This window comes from Protomyctophum parallelum (genome assembly GCF_964188405.1).
Source record: "Protomyctophum parallelum genome assembly, chromosome: 10".
NCBI classification, from domain to species: Eukaryota; Metazoa; Chordata; class Actinopteri; order Myctophiformes; family Myctophidae; genus Protomyctophum; species Protomyctophum parallelum.
In genome coordinates, this window is record NC_139704.1 from 17,997,330 (window position 1) to 18,016,136 (window position 18,807).

Sequence of the window (18,807 nt, forward strand, 5' to 3'; positions counted from 1 at the left end):
CTGGCGGAGTCAGGTTACCTAATATGGGCCTCTGTGCTAAATGTTTGCCTGCCATTGCAATGAAGACATCGAGAATCACAAAGACCATATCCTGGGTGGATCTTTTAGGATTAAATTCCGTCATATAGCCTCAATATGGTCTCTTCACTTTATAATCTTACACCGTATAATCCATGGTTGTTGTGTTCCACCACTGATGCCTTGCTTACATTGGAGAGCCAAGTTCACAAATGTGATTCGATGGTCTTTAAAGGGGGAGTTACCGGCAGAAAATGAACCGAGATGCACTGAGGAGAGGAGGAGAAGTGGGAATTTCCCTCAGGACTAAAAGCACGGCCTCTGCCCCTCTTAGCCCGTAAATCTCATGAATGCCGACTTATGGCTTACTCCTTGGCCTAAGACTGAAGCATGGGCATAATGAGTTGGGTGAGTGGCACTGGGGACACATCATGCTCTGAATGGAAGACAGTATAATACCCATGAAGTAGTTTCCCACAGGGGAAAACATATTTCTTTCATGCCAGAGCTGAGCGTTTCCTTTCCACGCATGCATGCACGCACGCACCCAACAAAACAACAAATGGGTCTTCCAAATCTTAGCCATTCCCCTGCTGTGCCCCATATGCTCAGTGTGTTGTGTTGCGTGGGTACACACAGTCAGGAAAATAACACAGTATGACTACCACGATACCCTGGATTGGTGAAGATAAGCTGTCTTTATTATGACTAGGCAAAAGCCTGACGTTTCCGTAGGTTTTATTCGGTTCTCAGCAAAACAAATTGCTTGGTGAGCCTGAGTCTATGTTTTTTGTATTTTGTGTATGACGGTGATGCTTGCCAAAATTTGCTTTATTTTCTGGGCACAACAACAAGCGCATTGTTGACTGAGAATGAGCTAGAACGGCAGCTACCATGTGGGACATTATCTCTACCTGCTACTTACTGTACAGTACTTCCCCCCAAGGTCACATGCCCTGACTACTAAAGTGGACTCTGTAATGTAAGGGCTGCTCCAGCTGTACCTGCATACATTCTGTGTGACTGTTTTGCATCTGTAGGTGTCTCACACACACACACACACACACACACACACACACACACACACACACACACACACACACACACACACACACACAAAACTCAAGCAGATAGCGGAATTTTAACCTCACCTATTGAATAATAGTTAATCCAAACTGAGCTACTTTGAGCTCCCAAGGCTATACTCTCCATTATAATAATAATAATAATTGCCACGTGCTATACTGTACCACTGTATTGCCTGATTTCAATCTACCAGTGAAGCTGCATTCATACTAGTGAGTATGTTGAAAATGTCCATACTGGCCCCATTGCATGGTCCTGATAACGGCTGATAACGCCTATTCTATGCACTGATAACACTCGAAGCATACATACTCCAGCGGGAACCGGAGTATATATGAGCCTTAAGCCGCCCTAAGGGTGAGAAGTGACTGGTCACGTGCACGCATCCGTCTGGGTGACGGCAGACAGCTGGGCGAGCGCTGGCACTTTGGCATGGGAGGTCAGATCAACATGAATTCTGTACTGGTCAAATATGGAGCGTGTCTTGAGTGTACAAGGTTTGATGAGGTCAGATCAACATATGGAATGTCAGAACAGGTCAGCTCCGTATATGAAGATCTAAGGGTTTGAGGTGTGAGGTCAAATGTAGAGTTGCTGGCCGGCTAATGCAGATCTAGGTGATGATCCAGTCTTCTCCATGTATGGTTATCCAGGGTTAGATGAGGTCAGCGTCGTGATCTTCATACTGTATATAGAGATGGCCATATAATATATGGCCATCTGTATATATATATACAGCATGAAGATCACTTCAGTGCTGCAGTGCATGTGACCATATTATGGTGGCGTGATGTGTCATGAGGCATGATGTCACGAGGCGTGACCATATATGGAGGCATGATGTCATGAGGCGGGACCATACAGTATATGGAAGCGTGACAGACATGACTAACAGACCAGAGATGCAGGTTTTCATAGTAAATGCGAACTACAGTCGCATTTACATTTACAGTACATAGCATTTCCCAAGCTTAATTTCATTTTTCTATTTTGTTTTGCCTTTGGTTCTGTGGCTACAAAGCCAGTTGCCAGTTGGTTACATCTGAAACAGTCTTTGGCTGCATGGCATTGGATGGCTATAGGATGATGTAGGATCTTTAATAAGCCTGTCAGATTTGCTGACAACAACATCCGTCGTATGTGTCCTGAATGGTGGGAATAAGTTAATTTAACTCAGAGTATATACAACCAGACAGATCAGTAACGAATGAGAAATTGGCAGTGCACTTGCACATCCCCAATAGAGGGAAGCAGTATAGGAGCTGCAAAATGATAAAAATGTTTGCCAGCACCAAAAGGTAAAGAACCATACCAGTGTCAACACGTCATTGTTTATTGATGACTTTGGTCACTGATTTTATACATAGACCATTTTCTTGTTAAATGGCTTTATTTTGAGATTCAGCGTTAATCTCTGGTCATAAACTACCTAGACTGGAACCCACCTATGCTTTCTATGGCATAGGCAGCTCCGCCGGAAACAGGATCCACCGGGAGAATATTGACGCAGCTGCGCGACATGAGACTAATTAATTAGAGCGACAGAGAGAGAGAGTGGAGTGTGTGTGTGTACGTGGATGCGCCAATTTAACAAAGGTGCAGACGATCAGAAATCGACGTTTGCGCTACTGTATGCCGAATTGAAGTGGACTCGGCCCCAGACTTATTTTTTTCTCCCTGAAAATAAAATCGCCTGGGTTTCCGAGGCTATAAACTACCAATCTGTTGACCACTATTCAAGGCATCAGCTCAGTGGCCTTGTGGTTATTATCCACCCTGGAGCTTAGTAGCCTGCTTTCCAGCCTGCTTCGCTGTGTTCCGTGAATCTGTTTTGTCACTTCGCTTTGCAAGTGACAAAACAAATTCACGGAACGCATGCAGTGAATCAGGGTTCAATTCCTCGGCCAAGTCATAACGAAGACTATAAGAAATACTGTAGGAACCAATTCCTCCCTGCTTGGCACTCAGCATCAAGGGTTGGATTGGGGTAAGTCCCTGCGACATACTGTACTAGTGTATAGTACTTGTACATCAAACCGGGGGATGAGCTTGCACATCAAGCCGCCTCACTCTACAGAAACAGAAAATAGGCTTGTGCCGACTGCCGTATGGGCCACATGGCTTGGGAACGATTGGTTCTTATGTAGCCTATACTTGGCCAATGGACTTACAGATAGACTATTATTTTGTTAATGGTCTATCTTCGTGGCCTATCCACAGAAGGCGAGCATGGAATCCTCTTCGGGTTTGAGTAAATGGTCACAAGTGCACTGGCCAATCACAGTGCGTCCTTACTCAAACACGAAGAGGATTCCATGCTCGCCTACAGGAGTTTTGGCTTGGAGTCCAATCAGGGGCCGCTGGTAGATTAGTCATAACCTGACGCTGCCAGATCCAATAAGCTTGCTACACAAATTTGTTTCACAGCTTATTGGGATCTGGGATCGCGGAAGAAAATTCGATGACGGGGCTGTTCCTTTTTTTCAAGATACTTGGTAGATGATTGGATGGGACCGTCTGTCTATCACCGTGTGGGCGTGCAAACACAACCAATCATATTGACGTGTCTATATAGCTTCACATCCGGTTTCGCACATATCCCGCCCTTATCTCACGCTGATTGGTTCGAACCGGGAGAGGTTCGGTGTTAGCTGAACTCCCTGAGAGGTCCCAGATGGTTGTGGTGTTGGGGAACATGGTTACCCAATACCGCCCCCATCTGGCAAAGTCAGGTTAGATTAGTCAGACACATGTGATTGAAATCCATGAACTAATCATGCTGATGGATGCGATAATAGCTGGATAACCACAGCCAATCTGTTCAGACCTGGCATGCTGATGGTGACATACGCTGAATGACATTCCAGTATAATACACTGGGGGTGTGCCTGCTGATTTCCCATGATGCACTTTGGTGTCAGGAAGCAAATATCCTGACTCCTGAAAATTGTTATGGGTTGTTATGGGAATACATTGAGGCAGGGGTTCTCAAACAGTTTTGGCCCATGGGTACCCCCTTGGATGGGACATGACATTTATCCTTGCAGCACCAATAAGCATTTACAACCTTACATTTAGATGCCATTGGAACTATTTGTATTAAAAAAGTTTCAACCAAATTCATTCAGACCCATTTCATAGTCATGAACAGAAACCACTACTACAGGGATATTCAACTAATTATTCAGCAGTGTTGGAAAGTAACTAAAGTAACTTATTACTTATTTTCCAGTAACTATAGTAAAAGTAAAAAAGTATACGCATATGTCTGTACGTGTGAATTATCGGATGCGGAAGAACAGTCATAGAAATGTTAAAAGCTCAACTGCTTTAAGAAACAGGAGTTGTTTAAAGATTGTGTTTCATTATCAGTTCGAGCCAAGGTGTGGTTTTCATTTAGTCTGTAATTTATGAATTCATACACAGTAAAAGTCTTAGTGTACAAATGGAACCATCGTGTCATGTGTACAGTACACTATTCAGAGTTAAATAAACAATGAGGATTTTATAAAATGTAGGCTGCAGAAAAGGGGGACAAAATCAGACCGGTCTGAAGTGAGTGGTACTGTACTGTAGGCCTACTGTACTGTACTGTACTCCTCCCTTGCCTGTGTGTGTGTGTGTGTATGTGTATGTGTATGTGTATGTGTGTATGTGTATGTGTGTGTGTGTGTGTGTGTGTGTGTGTGTGTGTGTGTGTGTGTGTGTGTGTGTGTGTGTGTGCACGCTCTACTGGCTACTTTAGGTGTTGCAGCATGGACACGTACGTACACATACATACATAGCTCCGCAGCATAGGAGTGGCACTAGAACCACTCAAAAACTGCTAATGTTGAAAAAGTTAGACTTGGGGACAAAAGATGCAATTACTGGGGGTGAGGACAAATATATTAAGGAAAGTAGCGGCCTAAGTAATAAGTAACTTTTGGCAGGGAGTAATAAGTAAAGTAGGGGAGAGCCGCCAAGGTTGTAACGCTTCACGGTTGTAACATGGACGTTATCTCTTGATTGGTCAACACCACCATGACGCCATTGCGTCAGTATGTGTACAGCAACGTACTCTACGTGCCCAGGAAGTTTGAAGTGTTTACCTTCATCCCACGGGGAGCTATTGGCGAAAAACAGATTTTTCTCAAAAAGCAAAAATTTTACACCTGGAGTATATGTGTGCTACAATTTTTTTCTTTGATGTTGGTGAATAAAAATCCACATGGATGTCTTCATGCTTATGTTCTTCATTAGTTTGCATCGTGTTTAGACGGAATGCACGTTCATTCTGGTCTGTAAGCAACGGCAAAGAAAACTTGCAAAAGTGGATCAATTGTAACACACGCCGGCTCCATTCAATACCATTATAGGTCATATTTACACAGTTGACATATTGGCCAATATTATATGTTCTAAAATTGTATTGTATTGTGTAGTGTATTCTAAAATTATTGTAGGGTTGTATAACATTGTACAACTCAATTTCAGTCAGACAACTCACGAATAGATTAAACAATATTTATTGAAGAATGAGTAATGAGTGTGCATATGATATTTGACTTGGCGTTCGGCTCTGCTGGATTTCTCCCTGCTCGGCATGATTAAGCAACATCCTAAAACATAAGAGCAGGGAGATAGATATACAATAACCCCCCCCATGGGGAGCATAGATAGCAGAGCCCACCGGTGGTGCTGGGGTGGTGGTGGGAGAAAACATCACAACAACCGGGGAACCATGAGCAGAGGAAGGCAGGAAGAGCATGGAGTCTAGTGAGCTTAAGTAGCCTGCCCACTTAGTCAGCTGACTGCCGCATCAGCGAATGACGTGAGAGACTTGCACACACGTATACTCCCACATAGTAATGCAGCATGTTAACCCCTTGAGCATAGTATGGGCCTTTGAGCAAGCAAGAACTTCCCTTGAGGTTGACTGACTGAACTGACTCCGCCGCTCCGCGTGCTGCGTTTGATTTCAGTCAGACAACTCACGAATAGATTAAACAATATTTATTGAAGAATGAGTAATGAGTGTGCATATGATATTTGACTTGGCGTTCGGCTCTGCTGGATTTCTCCCTGCTCGGCATGATTAAGCAACATCCTAAAACATAAGAGCAGGGAGATAGATATACAATAACCCCCCAACACACATACCTTTCGGTGAACTCTCACCGTTGATCCGGGCAGGTGACCCACTATGAATGCACAGTGACGAAATGCGAATATGCATTTCTGGAGCCTGCACGGATTGCTAACCCCCCCAACAAAGCAGAACCGAGAACGCCCTACGGGCACACCCGGGCAGATGTCCCAAACATCCGGGCAGATATCCCACTCGATAGTGACGAAATGCAACGGCTATGCATTTTCTGGATCTTGCGCGGATATTTTAACTTATGTGAGCTATGTGTAGCCATGACTGCGAGCCGTGAGGCTTATCTCTGAGAAAGTAATGTGTGGGGTGAAAGCCGGACTCAAAACCCGTTGGTTTGGAGTACAAGCCTATACTAACCTTAAGCTTAAGCTGAAAAAGGCCTGCATGGCTACGCTTGCCGATAGGCCATTCCTCTATGCCACTATAGAGGAATATTCTACGCTGCTTTCGCAGGGCTTACGTGTAGTGCAACGCCAATGTTCCTCTACTGCCAGTATGAGGACACACCATTGGCCCAATTACGCCGACGTTCCTTATGAGGAAACGCCATCAGCCTACGGGAATTCTCAACCGATACACATCCGGGCAGATGTCCCACTCGATAGTGACTCGAGAGTGCAAGCTATGCATTTCTGGATCCTGCACGGATACACGTGAGCTGCGTGTAACTATGGCGCATGCCATAGCCGTGAGGCTTACCTGAACTATTTCACAGATCTTACATGTAGTGCAACCATTTAAGTTACCCCAACGTTCCTCTAACGCCAGAGTGAGGAAACCACAATTACCCCGATGTTCCTTTAATGCCACTGTAGAGGAACATCAACGAACCATTATTAACATTAGCTTGTGACATGCCACCAATTGAACTACCCCCAGCGACCACCGTATATGAAGGTAATAAGATTACCATTCCTGATTGAATACAGCACTTGCACTCATTACATCCTGAATAAACAACTGAAAGCTCTTCCGATTAGATGCACATGATGATGATTCATGGGCGGATGAGGACCATAGCCTGAGTTTCAGGTGGCGACTGGTGCATCAGCGTGGCAGTAGAATCGGGAGTAGCCAGGGAATGTGCTGAGGAGACCGATAGCCGATTAAGCAGGGCTTACGCCACCTTACGGAATCCGGAACGCAGCCGGAGCAGGTTGCCCAATGTAGAACTAAAAGACACGAGCAGAGACAGAGTTACTTATACTTCATCCTGACTGAATGAATTAAAGAGTGAATAGGGGATCCTAAGCACGGAGAGACTTCCCACACCCACGAGCCGAGATACCAATACTTAAAGAGAAGCCTTAGATCTTAATCCTAAACTATTTAAACACCCAAGTGATAATAATAATAAACTTTATTTGTATAGCACCTTTCATCCATAAATGCAGCTCAAAGTGCTTCACAGGGCAGGACACAAAAATATAATACAATAAAACACAAGTGGTTAAAATGATAGAACAATGGCAAGAACAAAATTGAATATAAGAACATAAAATAAACTAGAAAATTCGCAATTATGGTTGCCGCAATTGTTGATTTTGTAACCTAGTTTCTTTTCAGCCAGTGCCAATTATGTAATGTAATCCTGGGCGCTAAACTTCCTCTGCCAACATGGGGGGGGCAGCGGACTGACATCATGCCTCCTTCTATGCATGAGGAGTCCAAGCTGCTTCTGAATGTCTCTCCTTATAATACAAGTGGAATCATTGTCTATCCATGTCAATTGCTGGTCTATAGCAGATTTGAATGCTATATTCATTATTTTGGGGACAACCCAGTCAAGGACCCCACTTTGAGAAGTAGTACATAATCTCATTCTGTATCATGAAATATAATAATTCATTAATATGCATGGTTAATCTTGCACAGTTCTTGATTCCTGTAGTGAAACTCCAAAAACCTATGTTACAGTGTCAGAGTGACATATCTTTAAAAACAAGATTGTTTTTTTTTTTTTTTTTTTTGTGGACAAATGAAAGACTGAGAAAGACTGTTTGATCAAAATACATTTGACCATGTTGACTTAGTGGTCCGGGCACACTTGGCTCTAAAGTAGCTTGACAGCGCATGGTGAGTCTACAGAGGGTGCGTGTCTGAGCTCGAATGGAAGTTTATTCCAGGCCGTTGGGCCGTAGAAGCAAAAAGCTGCCTCTTTTTGTGCATTCTTTTAGGCACTTCAAGTAGGCCAGCATGGAGGACCTGATAGAGACCCTTTATGAATTAACTTAAATGAGCGGCATATGCTCTCAAGCGGCCTTTGAGCAATTGATTCTGAGCTTTAAAGAAGTTAAGCTTCATGTCATGCAGACCCGAGAACTGTTCGATACCACTCTCCAGAACTAAGATGAGATGACCCGTGCAAGCAATCTATAAATAATGGTGCAGGATCGACAGCGCTGCAGCCTGCACATGGGTGATGGTGAATGGTGATGGACTTACTTCTTCGCTAGATACTAGAACCATCACTTCGAAGAAACCCAACCGGCCCACACCGGCTGAAGAAGCATTGGTGAATCTCCTGACTGAGCGACCCGGGACATCTGTGATTGAGCTGAAAGAAAGCTTAGGACCAAAAGATCATCTGGGGTTCATGACCTGATGAACGAATGAGCCACAGATAACAGATAAAACATGATATGCTTTGAGAGAAAGCATGCCTATATGTGTGCCTGTCCTGAATAGCCACTTTTTTTTTTTTTGTATTAAATATTATTAATAATTAATTAATATAATTAATTAATTTAACACAGCGCTAAACAGCTTCTATGAACAAAGGCTACGGTTGATTGATAACATATATGCAATTAACTATGAATTGATTACTGTCATCCAATGCCATTAGTTGCAATAACTAAGATGGGCAGAAAACAGCCTTGCCGAGTCATGAGGCCCGAGGGCAGGAGCCTAACTCTTGTTTCAGTAGAGTGAGCAGATGATGTACACGTACAGCCCCTGGACGTGACGCTAGTATGACGCAGGGACTTACTCCATTCCGACCATTGGTGCCGAGTGCAGAGGATACCTATGACATAATTATCCTGTTGGGTTAAGGTTAGGGTTAGGGTTAGGGTTACACTTGGATACATTTTCCTAATGCTGTTACTCAATACTATAGTGGCACTGAGCGACATCGAATCAATTACTGATCTGAATACAACTGGCAGAGTACAATCCCAAGACTGCACCGGGGAAACCACAACCACAAGCACTGCGACACGGAAGCCAAGCTTGCTGCGAACATAGACATAGTCTATGGCTGCCTTCCTTCAACCCGGATCCTCTCACGGATAAGTGATGAATTATTGCTTACGAGTTCAATTTAGAGCTCCTGGCAGTGGATGTTAGCTGTGCAGAAATGAAGCAACGCAGCGAGCTGCTAACCTACCACCTCTGAAACATCTTCAGTCCCACGAAGCAACTGCCATTACCTAATCCCACTCAAGGACTGATCAACAGAACATACAATATGAATCTGAGACATTAAAAGTGACAAATGGGCAATGGGACGCACGGTGACAAGACGCTATATACGTGTACGTATATATTGATCTGAACTTCTGACCTCAAAGAAGGTGAGGAGGGTATACACTAGAGAGACTAGACCGACAGCTAGATAGGCTTGAGGGGCGGACGGAGGCAGCAGTTTGTTAAGGCTTTCAGCTCTTCTCCAAGACAGCTCAACCCGTATAGAGAAGCTGAGACATGATACCACGACAGAGGAAGCACTAATTAAATGCCCATTAAGAAATACATCCAAAATAAACAGCTAGAAACAAATCTTACAGGAGTAAATAAACTAGACAGAAGGCTATGGCACTTGACATGAGATTACTGCAAATGCAATTTGCAATCTTAACCTACTTTAATATGACACTGCACATAACAGAATTGATTAAGATGAATTAACAATAACTTATGTTATGATACTGTCCTGAATGGAAACATGGAAAACTTTAAGAATAATAACTATGCCACATATAAATTCAAAACTGAAACATAATAAATCACATGGAGAAAGGGTGCTAGCTTTAGCATTAGTTTAGCATGAACAAACCCTCATGGCAATGAGGAAACCTCAACAACCACATGGCTACAAAGCAGTAAAGCACCAAATCTATAGAGATTGCCATTGAGGTAGTTAACTCACGGCAATACTTTCAAAGCACATATAAAAAGTGTTAAGTAATACTAGAGTAAGCAGAGTGTGACTGAAGTCTTGCTTCAAAATTAATGAACTGGAGACAAACAGGCAGCAGAGTTGCCAGATCTTGAGAAAGAAAGCAACTAGGTGTAGAACCTTCCCATACCTAGGACTCACCACGTGAGAACTTAGTTTACAATATATATACCTTAATGACCACAATGACTTGAAACAATACATTTCATGGACGAGGTCATTTGGATCTATGACAGAACCCCAGAACAACGATTAACTACAGAAAACAAGCCCAAAGTTGCTTATAAAAGCGCATGTGGCAACCACTGCACATGAGTTGAGGACCCATAGCTGGAGGGGACAAACACTGCACCTGAGCTGACTTGGCAAAACATCAGCAAAATGAAAGCGTTTTTTGATTGATTGATTGAAATCTTTATTAACAGTTTGTAGAATTTACAGTACATTTTAAGCACAAACTCAATACAAAGACTGTCAACTGTGAGTGGACGACCCAATTAAGCATTACACTTGTTTACAACAGGGTCCACATTGTTCAATTCATCAAAACATTTAAAGACATACAAACATTTAGAGACATACAAATAGACATTTCTCTGTAGGTAAAGAACAGAACAGGAATTCATCATATGGGAAGCAAAAAAGGGAAAAGATACTATATACAGTGAGGGAAAATGGGGTGGGGGGGTGGGGGGGATTCAGATTTTACAGAGGCCAGTTTCGAATTGCAGCCATCCGTAGGTGCCCTTTGAGAGCGGTTTTGAAGGAGTCAAGGGATTCACATGTCTTAATGACTGTTGGTAGGGCGTTCCACATTTTGGTGGCATAGGAGCGAAAAGAATTTAGTCCCTTGTTTGTGCCGAATCTGGGTTGTACATGGTTTGTTGCACTCCCTCTGGTGTTGTGGGTGTGGACTTCGTTTACATTAAGGAAGTATTTAGACAGGTACATGGGTATCTTGGTGGTGTATCGAATCTTGTGGACCAGACCCATTGCAAGATGCTGTACTCTGTCGTCGACCCTAAGCCATCCCAGCCTGTCAAAGTGGGCAGGGGTGAGGTGGGTTCGGGGGATGAGGCCAAGTAGGAGCCTGACCAGTTTGTTTTGAGAGGTCTGGAGCCTTGTTTTAAGGGCCTTTGAGGTGCTGTGGTACCAAGAGGTGGATGCATAGTCAAAGAAACCTTGTACGAGGGCTCCTGTTAAGGTCTTCAAGGTGTTTTTGCTGACCAGTGAGGAGATCCTGTAAAGGAATCTTGTTCTTTGATTGACTTTTTTGATTACGTTGGTGGCCATTTTATCACCGGAAAGATTGGCCTCCAGGATGGAACCTAGGTAGGTAATTTCATCTTTTCGTGTGATAATATTGTCACCCACTCTAACCAAGAAGCCATCTGCCTTGCTGAGTTTACTATTTGATCCGAAGAGGATGGATTCAGTTTTTCCCAGGTGTAAGGATAGTTTGTTATCAGCGAGCCAGGTGCAGATTCTACCGAGTTCAGAGCTGAGGGTCTTTTCAACCTGCAGTTTGTTCCTGTCCGAGACCAGCAGTGCTGAGTCATCTGCGAACAGGAACAAGTTGCAGTCACAAGCTGAAGTCATGTCGTTAACATAAATTAGGAACAATAAAGGCCCTAGTATGCTTCCTTGTGGGACGCCACAGCTCACTGGGAGGGGAGGGGACAGTGTTCCGTTCACCTCCACCATCTGTTCTCTCCCCTCCAGGTAGGATTGCATCCAGCTCACTGATGTGCTATCAAAACCAATAGCTTTAAGCTTGTTAACCAGTATGGAGTGGTTCACGGTGTCAAAAGCCTTTTGGAGGTCCAGCATGACCATGCCGCAGTATTTTCCAGCATCCACCTCGTGTTTGATGTGGTCGCTCAAATAGAGGAGGCATGTGTCAGTGGAGTGGGATGTTCTGAAACCAGATTGGAACTCGTACAGCAATTTATTAGTGGCAAGATACTTTTCAACCTGTTCATAGACTATTTTTTCCATCACTTTCGAGATGGAGCTTAGAATAGAAATAGGGCGGTAGTTGCCGGGTTCTAATTTACTCCCTTTTTTGTACAAGGGGGTTACTTTGGCCAGTTTAAAATCTTGGGGGACCTGTCCCTGTTTGATGGAGAGGTTAACTATATGGGTGATGACTGGAGCTATGGAAAAGGCTGAGTCTCTGAGAAATTTGGAGGGAATATTGTCATGGCCAGTGGCCTTGTGGGGTTGGAGGGCACTCAGTTTTTTAAGTACCTCCTCGGTTGTTACCATTGCCATTTTAAAATCATCTTTACAAACACCAAGGTTTTTGTAGAAGGCTGTGATGTGCTCTACACCAAAACGCCCAGAGTGGGAGGGCAGTTTGCTAACCAGCTTTGTTGCAATGTTTGTAAAGAAGATGTTCAAGTGGTTGGCTACATCGAGTTTGTCAGTGATGAGGGTGTTATTCGATTTGATGTTTATGTTAGTAAACCTGGTTTTTAGTTTCCGACCACAGCCTAGTTGGTTGTTTAGTAACTTCCATAGCTCCCGAGGATTGTTTTTGATTTCCTCGGCTTTATCATTGATAAAGTTACATTTGGCTGATTTGGTCATGGCAATTACACCGTTTCTTAGCTTGTTACACTGGGCTTTTAGGTTGCACAGTTTGGTTTGGAGATCACTGTCGAAGCGCTTGCACTTGGCTAGTTTGGACTTGCATTTAAGAAGTTCAGAGCATTTGTTGTCTCTGGCTTTCATTGCAGTCAGTATGTCCGAATTCATCCATGGCTCCGAGCGGGTTTTGACCCTGACGGTTCTCAAAGGAGCCATGATGTTTAGTACTGATGTAAATTTGGTTTTAAAGCCAAGCCATGCTTCTTCGACTAGTGAGCTCCTGAGCACATCGGACCAATCCAGACTCTCCAGTTCAAGGTTAAAGGCCTCACTAGAGTAGGTTTTGAGGTCCCTAGATATGACTGTTTTGTGACAGTCAAACTTTAGTTTTTGTATTTTGCGGGTACAGAAAATCATAAAATGATCACTGAGCCCACATACAATAACCCCTTTCTTTGAGATTCTGGATTTGTCCGAGGTCAGAATGAGATCAATGACAGTTTGAGAAGAATCACACACTCTTGTGGGTTGGGTAATTAGCTGACTGATACTCAGTGTTGGGGAGTATTAAGCTACATGTAGCTGAGCTACATAGCTGAGCTACATTTTGCTGTAGCTTGTGGTATTTTAGCTACATTCATATTTGTGTACCTCGTCAAGTAGCTCAGCTACCTTTTGGGTCATTTTTTGTAGCTTAGCTACTGAAGTTACAAGCTACAATTTTGGGCAATAACATGAAAGAAATATATACATTTTGACCATTGGTTGCTGTGTTAATTCTTGTACTAGAACCCCCTTTGAAAAATCAAGGACTGTTCCTTTTTCTGATTGCTTTGAGGGCATATCAGCACTTGACAGCTGCCTCTAATTGGCCTCTGATTGGCCCTGGTATCACAGGGTGGGAGGGGTCTCCCAGGGGGGAGCAGGGGTCTCCTAGAGGGGAGGAGGGGTCTCCCAGAGGGGAGCAGGGGGAGCAGGGGTCTCCTAGAGGGGAGGAGGGGTCTCCCAGAGGGGAGCAGGGGGAGCAGGGGTCTCCCAGAGGGGAGGAGGGGTCTCCCAGAGGGGAGCAGGGGGAGCAGGGGTCTCCCAGAGGGGAGGAGGGGTCTCCCAGAGGGGAGCAGGGGGAGGAGGGGTCTCCCAGAGGGGAGCAGGGTGGGGGGGTCTCCCAGAGGGGAGCAGGGGGGGGTCTCCCAGAGGGGAGCAGGGTGAGGAGGGGTCTCCCAGAGGGGAGCAGGGTGGGAGGAGGGGTCTCCCAGAGGGGAGCAGGGGTAGGAGGGGTCTCCCAGAGGGGAGCAGGGTGAGGAGGGGTCTCCCAGAGGGGAGCAGGGTGAGGAGGGGTCTCCCAGAGGGGAGCAGGGTGAGGAGGGGTCTCCCAGAGGGGAGCAGGGGGAGGAGGGGTCTCCCAGAGGGGAGCAGGGGGAGGAGGGGTCTCCCCGAGGGGAGCAGGGTGGGAGGGGTCTCCCAGAGGGGAGCAGGGTGAGGAGGGGTCTCCCAGAGGGGAGCAGGGTGAGGAGGGGTCTCCCAGAGGGGAGCAGGGGGAGGAGGGGTCTCCCAGAGGGGAGCAGGGGGAGGAGGGGTCTCCCCGAGGGGAGCAGGGTGGGAGGGGTCTCCCAGAGGGGAGGAGGGGTCTCCCAGAGGGGAGGGGTCTCCCAGAGGGGAGGAGGGGTCTCCCGCATGTACATTCTCAATTTAACGCTGAAAAATAAAAAGTAGCTGAGCTACTTTGAGCTACTTTTTCCATGTAGCTGTAGCTTTACAAGCTACATCTCTCCGGTGGTAGCTATGTAGCTTGATCAAGCTACTGCCATGGTGAGCTACTTGTAGCTTTACAAGCTACGCTTTCAAAGTAACTTGCCCAACACTGCTGATACTATGCAGATCACAAAACCGACTAAATGACTTGAACACAGGAGCTTCCTTATGACGCATATCCGTATTGTAGTCGCCAATCAGGATCTTCTCTACACATTCCTCCCCAGCTAAGCACCCCTCAAGTATATCATAGAACTCATTCTGATCAGGGGGTCTATAGACGGTGCCCACTAATACCGATTTAGCATTTTTGAAAATTAATTCAACCCACACAGTTTCAATTTCATCATGCTGCAAGTCAGTACGAGTAATGTATTCAGTATCTTGGTGAATATACATGCACACTCCACCACCATGCCTGTTTCTGTCATTTCTAATGACTGAGTAATTTTCTATTTCAATCTCTGGGTCTTTAGTAGACTCATCAAGTTTAGTTTCAGAGAAACACAGTATGTTTGCCTTACCGTTCTGGAACAGATGTCTGATCTCAGCTAGTTTGGGACTCAAGCTATTCACATTCAAATGGAACAGGTGAAGGCCGTTGGATGCGACGATTGTGTTAATTTCGTCTGTGTTGAAGTAGTCAGAGGTGTGACCGAGGATGGGCGTGTCCGCGGCTGAGGTGTGAGTGGGGAGGGGCGGTGGAATGTGGGGGGTGGCGCCGTTGAACATGTCTGAACATGTCTGAACATGTCTGGACATGTCTGTAGGCCAGGTCAGATCCATCCTGGTGTCTGGGTCCGTGGCTGGGGTGGGAATGGGTGGTCTATTATCCTCTGTAGTCCTGGGTTGACTGTGGGTGTGGGGGAGGGGGTGGTGTTCCTCGTTCAGCTCCATGATCACTGCCGCTGGGGTGGCTTCGGCGAACAAGACGCCTGCGGTGGTATGTGGGGGTCCGCTGGCGTTGGTTGTCTGCAGTTCATGGGCTGATCTTGAAGTTGCGTCCGTGGTCCGTTCCGTGGGGGAGGCGCTCGAGGCGCTCGCGGCGCTCTGGAAGGCGTGGAAGCCGTGACGCGTTGCGATGGGAACGTTCGTTGTTTGCGGAAGCAACAGTTGCTGCTGTGAGTGCAGTCTCGCTTGTGATCGGGTAACCGGTCCAGGATTGAAGTGAATATCTCCCGATAGTAACAAGAAAAGAATAATCACAGTTCTGCGATCCATCTTGCCAGTCGGGGGCTTGTACTTGCGATTCGGGTTTGCTGTTAACAGGCCATGAATCGCTGCTGACCCAAAAGAAATATGCTTACATTCATCGCCAGTTAGGAGGTAAAAATCGCTGTGAAACTCCTCCGCTTCGATTCCGTGACGTTCCATCTCTTCTTGGTGGTGTAAGGTCCATGTTGAATTAAAGTATGCGTCCGTAATCCATAGCATGAAGAGGAGGAAAAAGGCGGAAAAGGTTGAAAACATAGCGTGGCTTTGACTGTAGACACTAGACACGTACCACATTACAATAGAAGCTGCAGCACTGTCTGTGCATCCGGCTTAATTACCGGAACAGGCTATTATGAAGCTTGATGAAGCCACATAATCGAGCTCAGCAGCATTAGCAGACTCATATCAAACTTAATATTGTGCATACAACCTGCAGGCCCTTATCACAGCATGGACAGAAGCTGAGAAGCATAATTTAAGCAGCAGTAGCTGCACACGCGGACAGCAAAGGCAGCAGCAATAACCACGAGGAACAGAAAACATCACAACAACCGGGGAACCATGAGCAGAGGAAGGCAGGAAGAGCATGGAGTCTAGTGAGCTTAAGTAGCCTGCCCACTTAGTCAGCTGACTGCCGCATCAGCGAATGACGTGAGAGACTTGCACACACGTATACTCCCACATAGTAATGCAGCATGTTAACCCCTTGAGCATAGTATGGGCCTTTGAGCAAGCAAGAACTTCCCTTGAGGTTGACTGACTGAACTGACTCCGCCGCTCCGCGTGCTGCGTTTGATAAATCAAACATTTGTTTAATCAATGTATTTCCCCACTGAACTGACCAAAAAGAAAAAAAAGCCCAAACTGGTACACCCGATACTATTTAATATTTCCCTTATTTTTGATACATTTTCTTATCACATACATGGTATGAAAACAATGCTAAGGAGTTGCTTCAATGAAATATAATTGCTTTAAGCTGAAAACGATATGTTTAATGATGTTTTTTAGCGTTGTTACATTTATCATGCATGCCGTTACAATTAATCCGACATGCGCAGCAATTGTAACACTGGAACAGCGTCCACGTTCGGTTTAATAACTCCCAACCTGTTTTATAAAAAAAATAACTTGAAGTGGTTTATGGTAGCAGACATGTGTAGGTCCGTTGCCTGAAAATATTACATGTGTAGATAAACGGATCTCTGAGTAAAAAAATGAAACGTGCAAAGTGTTACATCCTTGTAACACTTATCCTCTCCCCTAATAATATAACTTTGCGCTGGTGGCGTATGTCCTCTCCTCCGCGTCATCAGTGCCCGAGGCGGGGTTGGCGAAAGGGCTTTTCTGTGGGGAGTTTGCATGTTCTCCCTGTGTCCCCTAGGGTAGGTACCCTCACAAAAAACATGCAGTAATCCTGGTCTCTAAACTACCTCCCCCTTGCCAGCCGGGGTGGGGTGCCTGATGGGGGGGAAAGGAACTGGCTGGAATAACGTGTTCCTTCCACACGCTACGACCAACCAGGGTAACTCCCCCCTGTCAGGTGTTTAGGAGCGACTTGGACACTCATGCATGAAGGAAGCATGAGTTCAAGTCAGTTGCTCTCCCCAGGTTGGCGGTGGGTGTGTAGAGCCCAGGATCACATTAGATAATTGACACAGGGGTGAAAAATGTGTTACAAATATATAAGTTTTGTTTTTAAAGTAACTATAGGTAATTGTATATTATCGTTTTAGTGTAACTTTTCCAACACTAAAAAATATATATATAATTTTTATCCCACGATTTTGTAACCCATTTTTTTATGACCATTTCGATGACCATGTGCTTTAAAAAGCATTAAAACGCAATAACATGGCTTTAACAAGAAATATAGATCTTTATTTTATCATCAATATTTGTAATATATCATTATTTAATTAAGTTAGTGTGATGGATTGCAATTTTTCATTCTCTGCCAGATGTTGGCTGATTCAAATGTGGGTCCTCACACACTAGGAGCATATCACATGTAACACTAAGTGGCTGAGCCAACCGGCACCCCGTACGTAGTTCTGCTTTGAGCTGTCTGGGGGGGCCAGCAGCATCATGATGCAACTCTGATGAAAGTTATCCTCTGGCCTCTGATATGAACATGCTCAGTTGCACCCAGATAATATCAACCGAGAAATCTTAGACTAATGCTGTTTGTCAAAGAACAGCTAATGACGGAGTCGGCTGTGATCTGCTTGCTATACATACATCAAATAAAGCTTATGGCCTTATGCATTCACCTTTTTGCATGGACATTTATTTGTTTTTCCATGACAGTACACAGCATGCAAGCACTATTGTACTTTTATGTACCTGTAAACAGGACATCGCTATAAAGAAACCGTGAACCATGAAAAGACACACACACACACACACACACACACACACACACACACACACACACACACACACACACACAGTAGGAGTGCTTTGAACCGAAGCACACCATCCAATTACTCCACAGCATGTTAGATTGAGGTGCATCCGGAGTACGTCATTAGTGTCAGCACATCTGATATTACCTCCTCTAATGGCATGATGATCAACACTCCTTTCACCTTCACACTGACAAATGGAAATGTATCCCCTGTCTCTTGTTGCTGAGATATTGGTCTCCTAAATCACAATAGAAAGAACATTCATTTCAGCTACAGACAGGCTGGAATAACAACGTAATGATTAATACTGACTGTGTTTGGCTCTGGGCCTAGTATTGCAGTGTCTTTTGATGATGTTTTAGAAGTATGAGAGTAAGGGAAACGTGAGGCGAAAATCTAATCTGAAT

At 44.9% G+C, this 18,807-nt stretch overlaps 2 protein-coding genes across 2 annotated transcripts in view; both read left to right on the top strand.

Annotated features, from left to right (window-relative positions):
* vsir (V-set immunoregulatory receptor) overlaps positions 1–18,807 on the top strand; it is a 445,816-nt gene that overhangs the window by 349,932 nt on the left and 77,077 nt on the right. The gene's annotated exons all lie outside the window — the stretch shown is intronic.
* plpp4 (phospholipid phosphatase 4) overlaps positions 1–18,807 on the top strand; it is a gene marked incomplete at both ends in the record, with an annotated part of 88,957 nt that overhangs the window by 30,365 nt on the left and 39,785 nt on the right. The window lies entirely within an intron of this gene.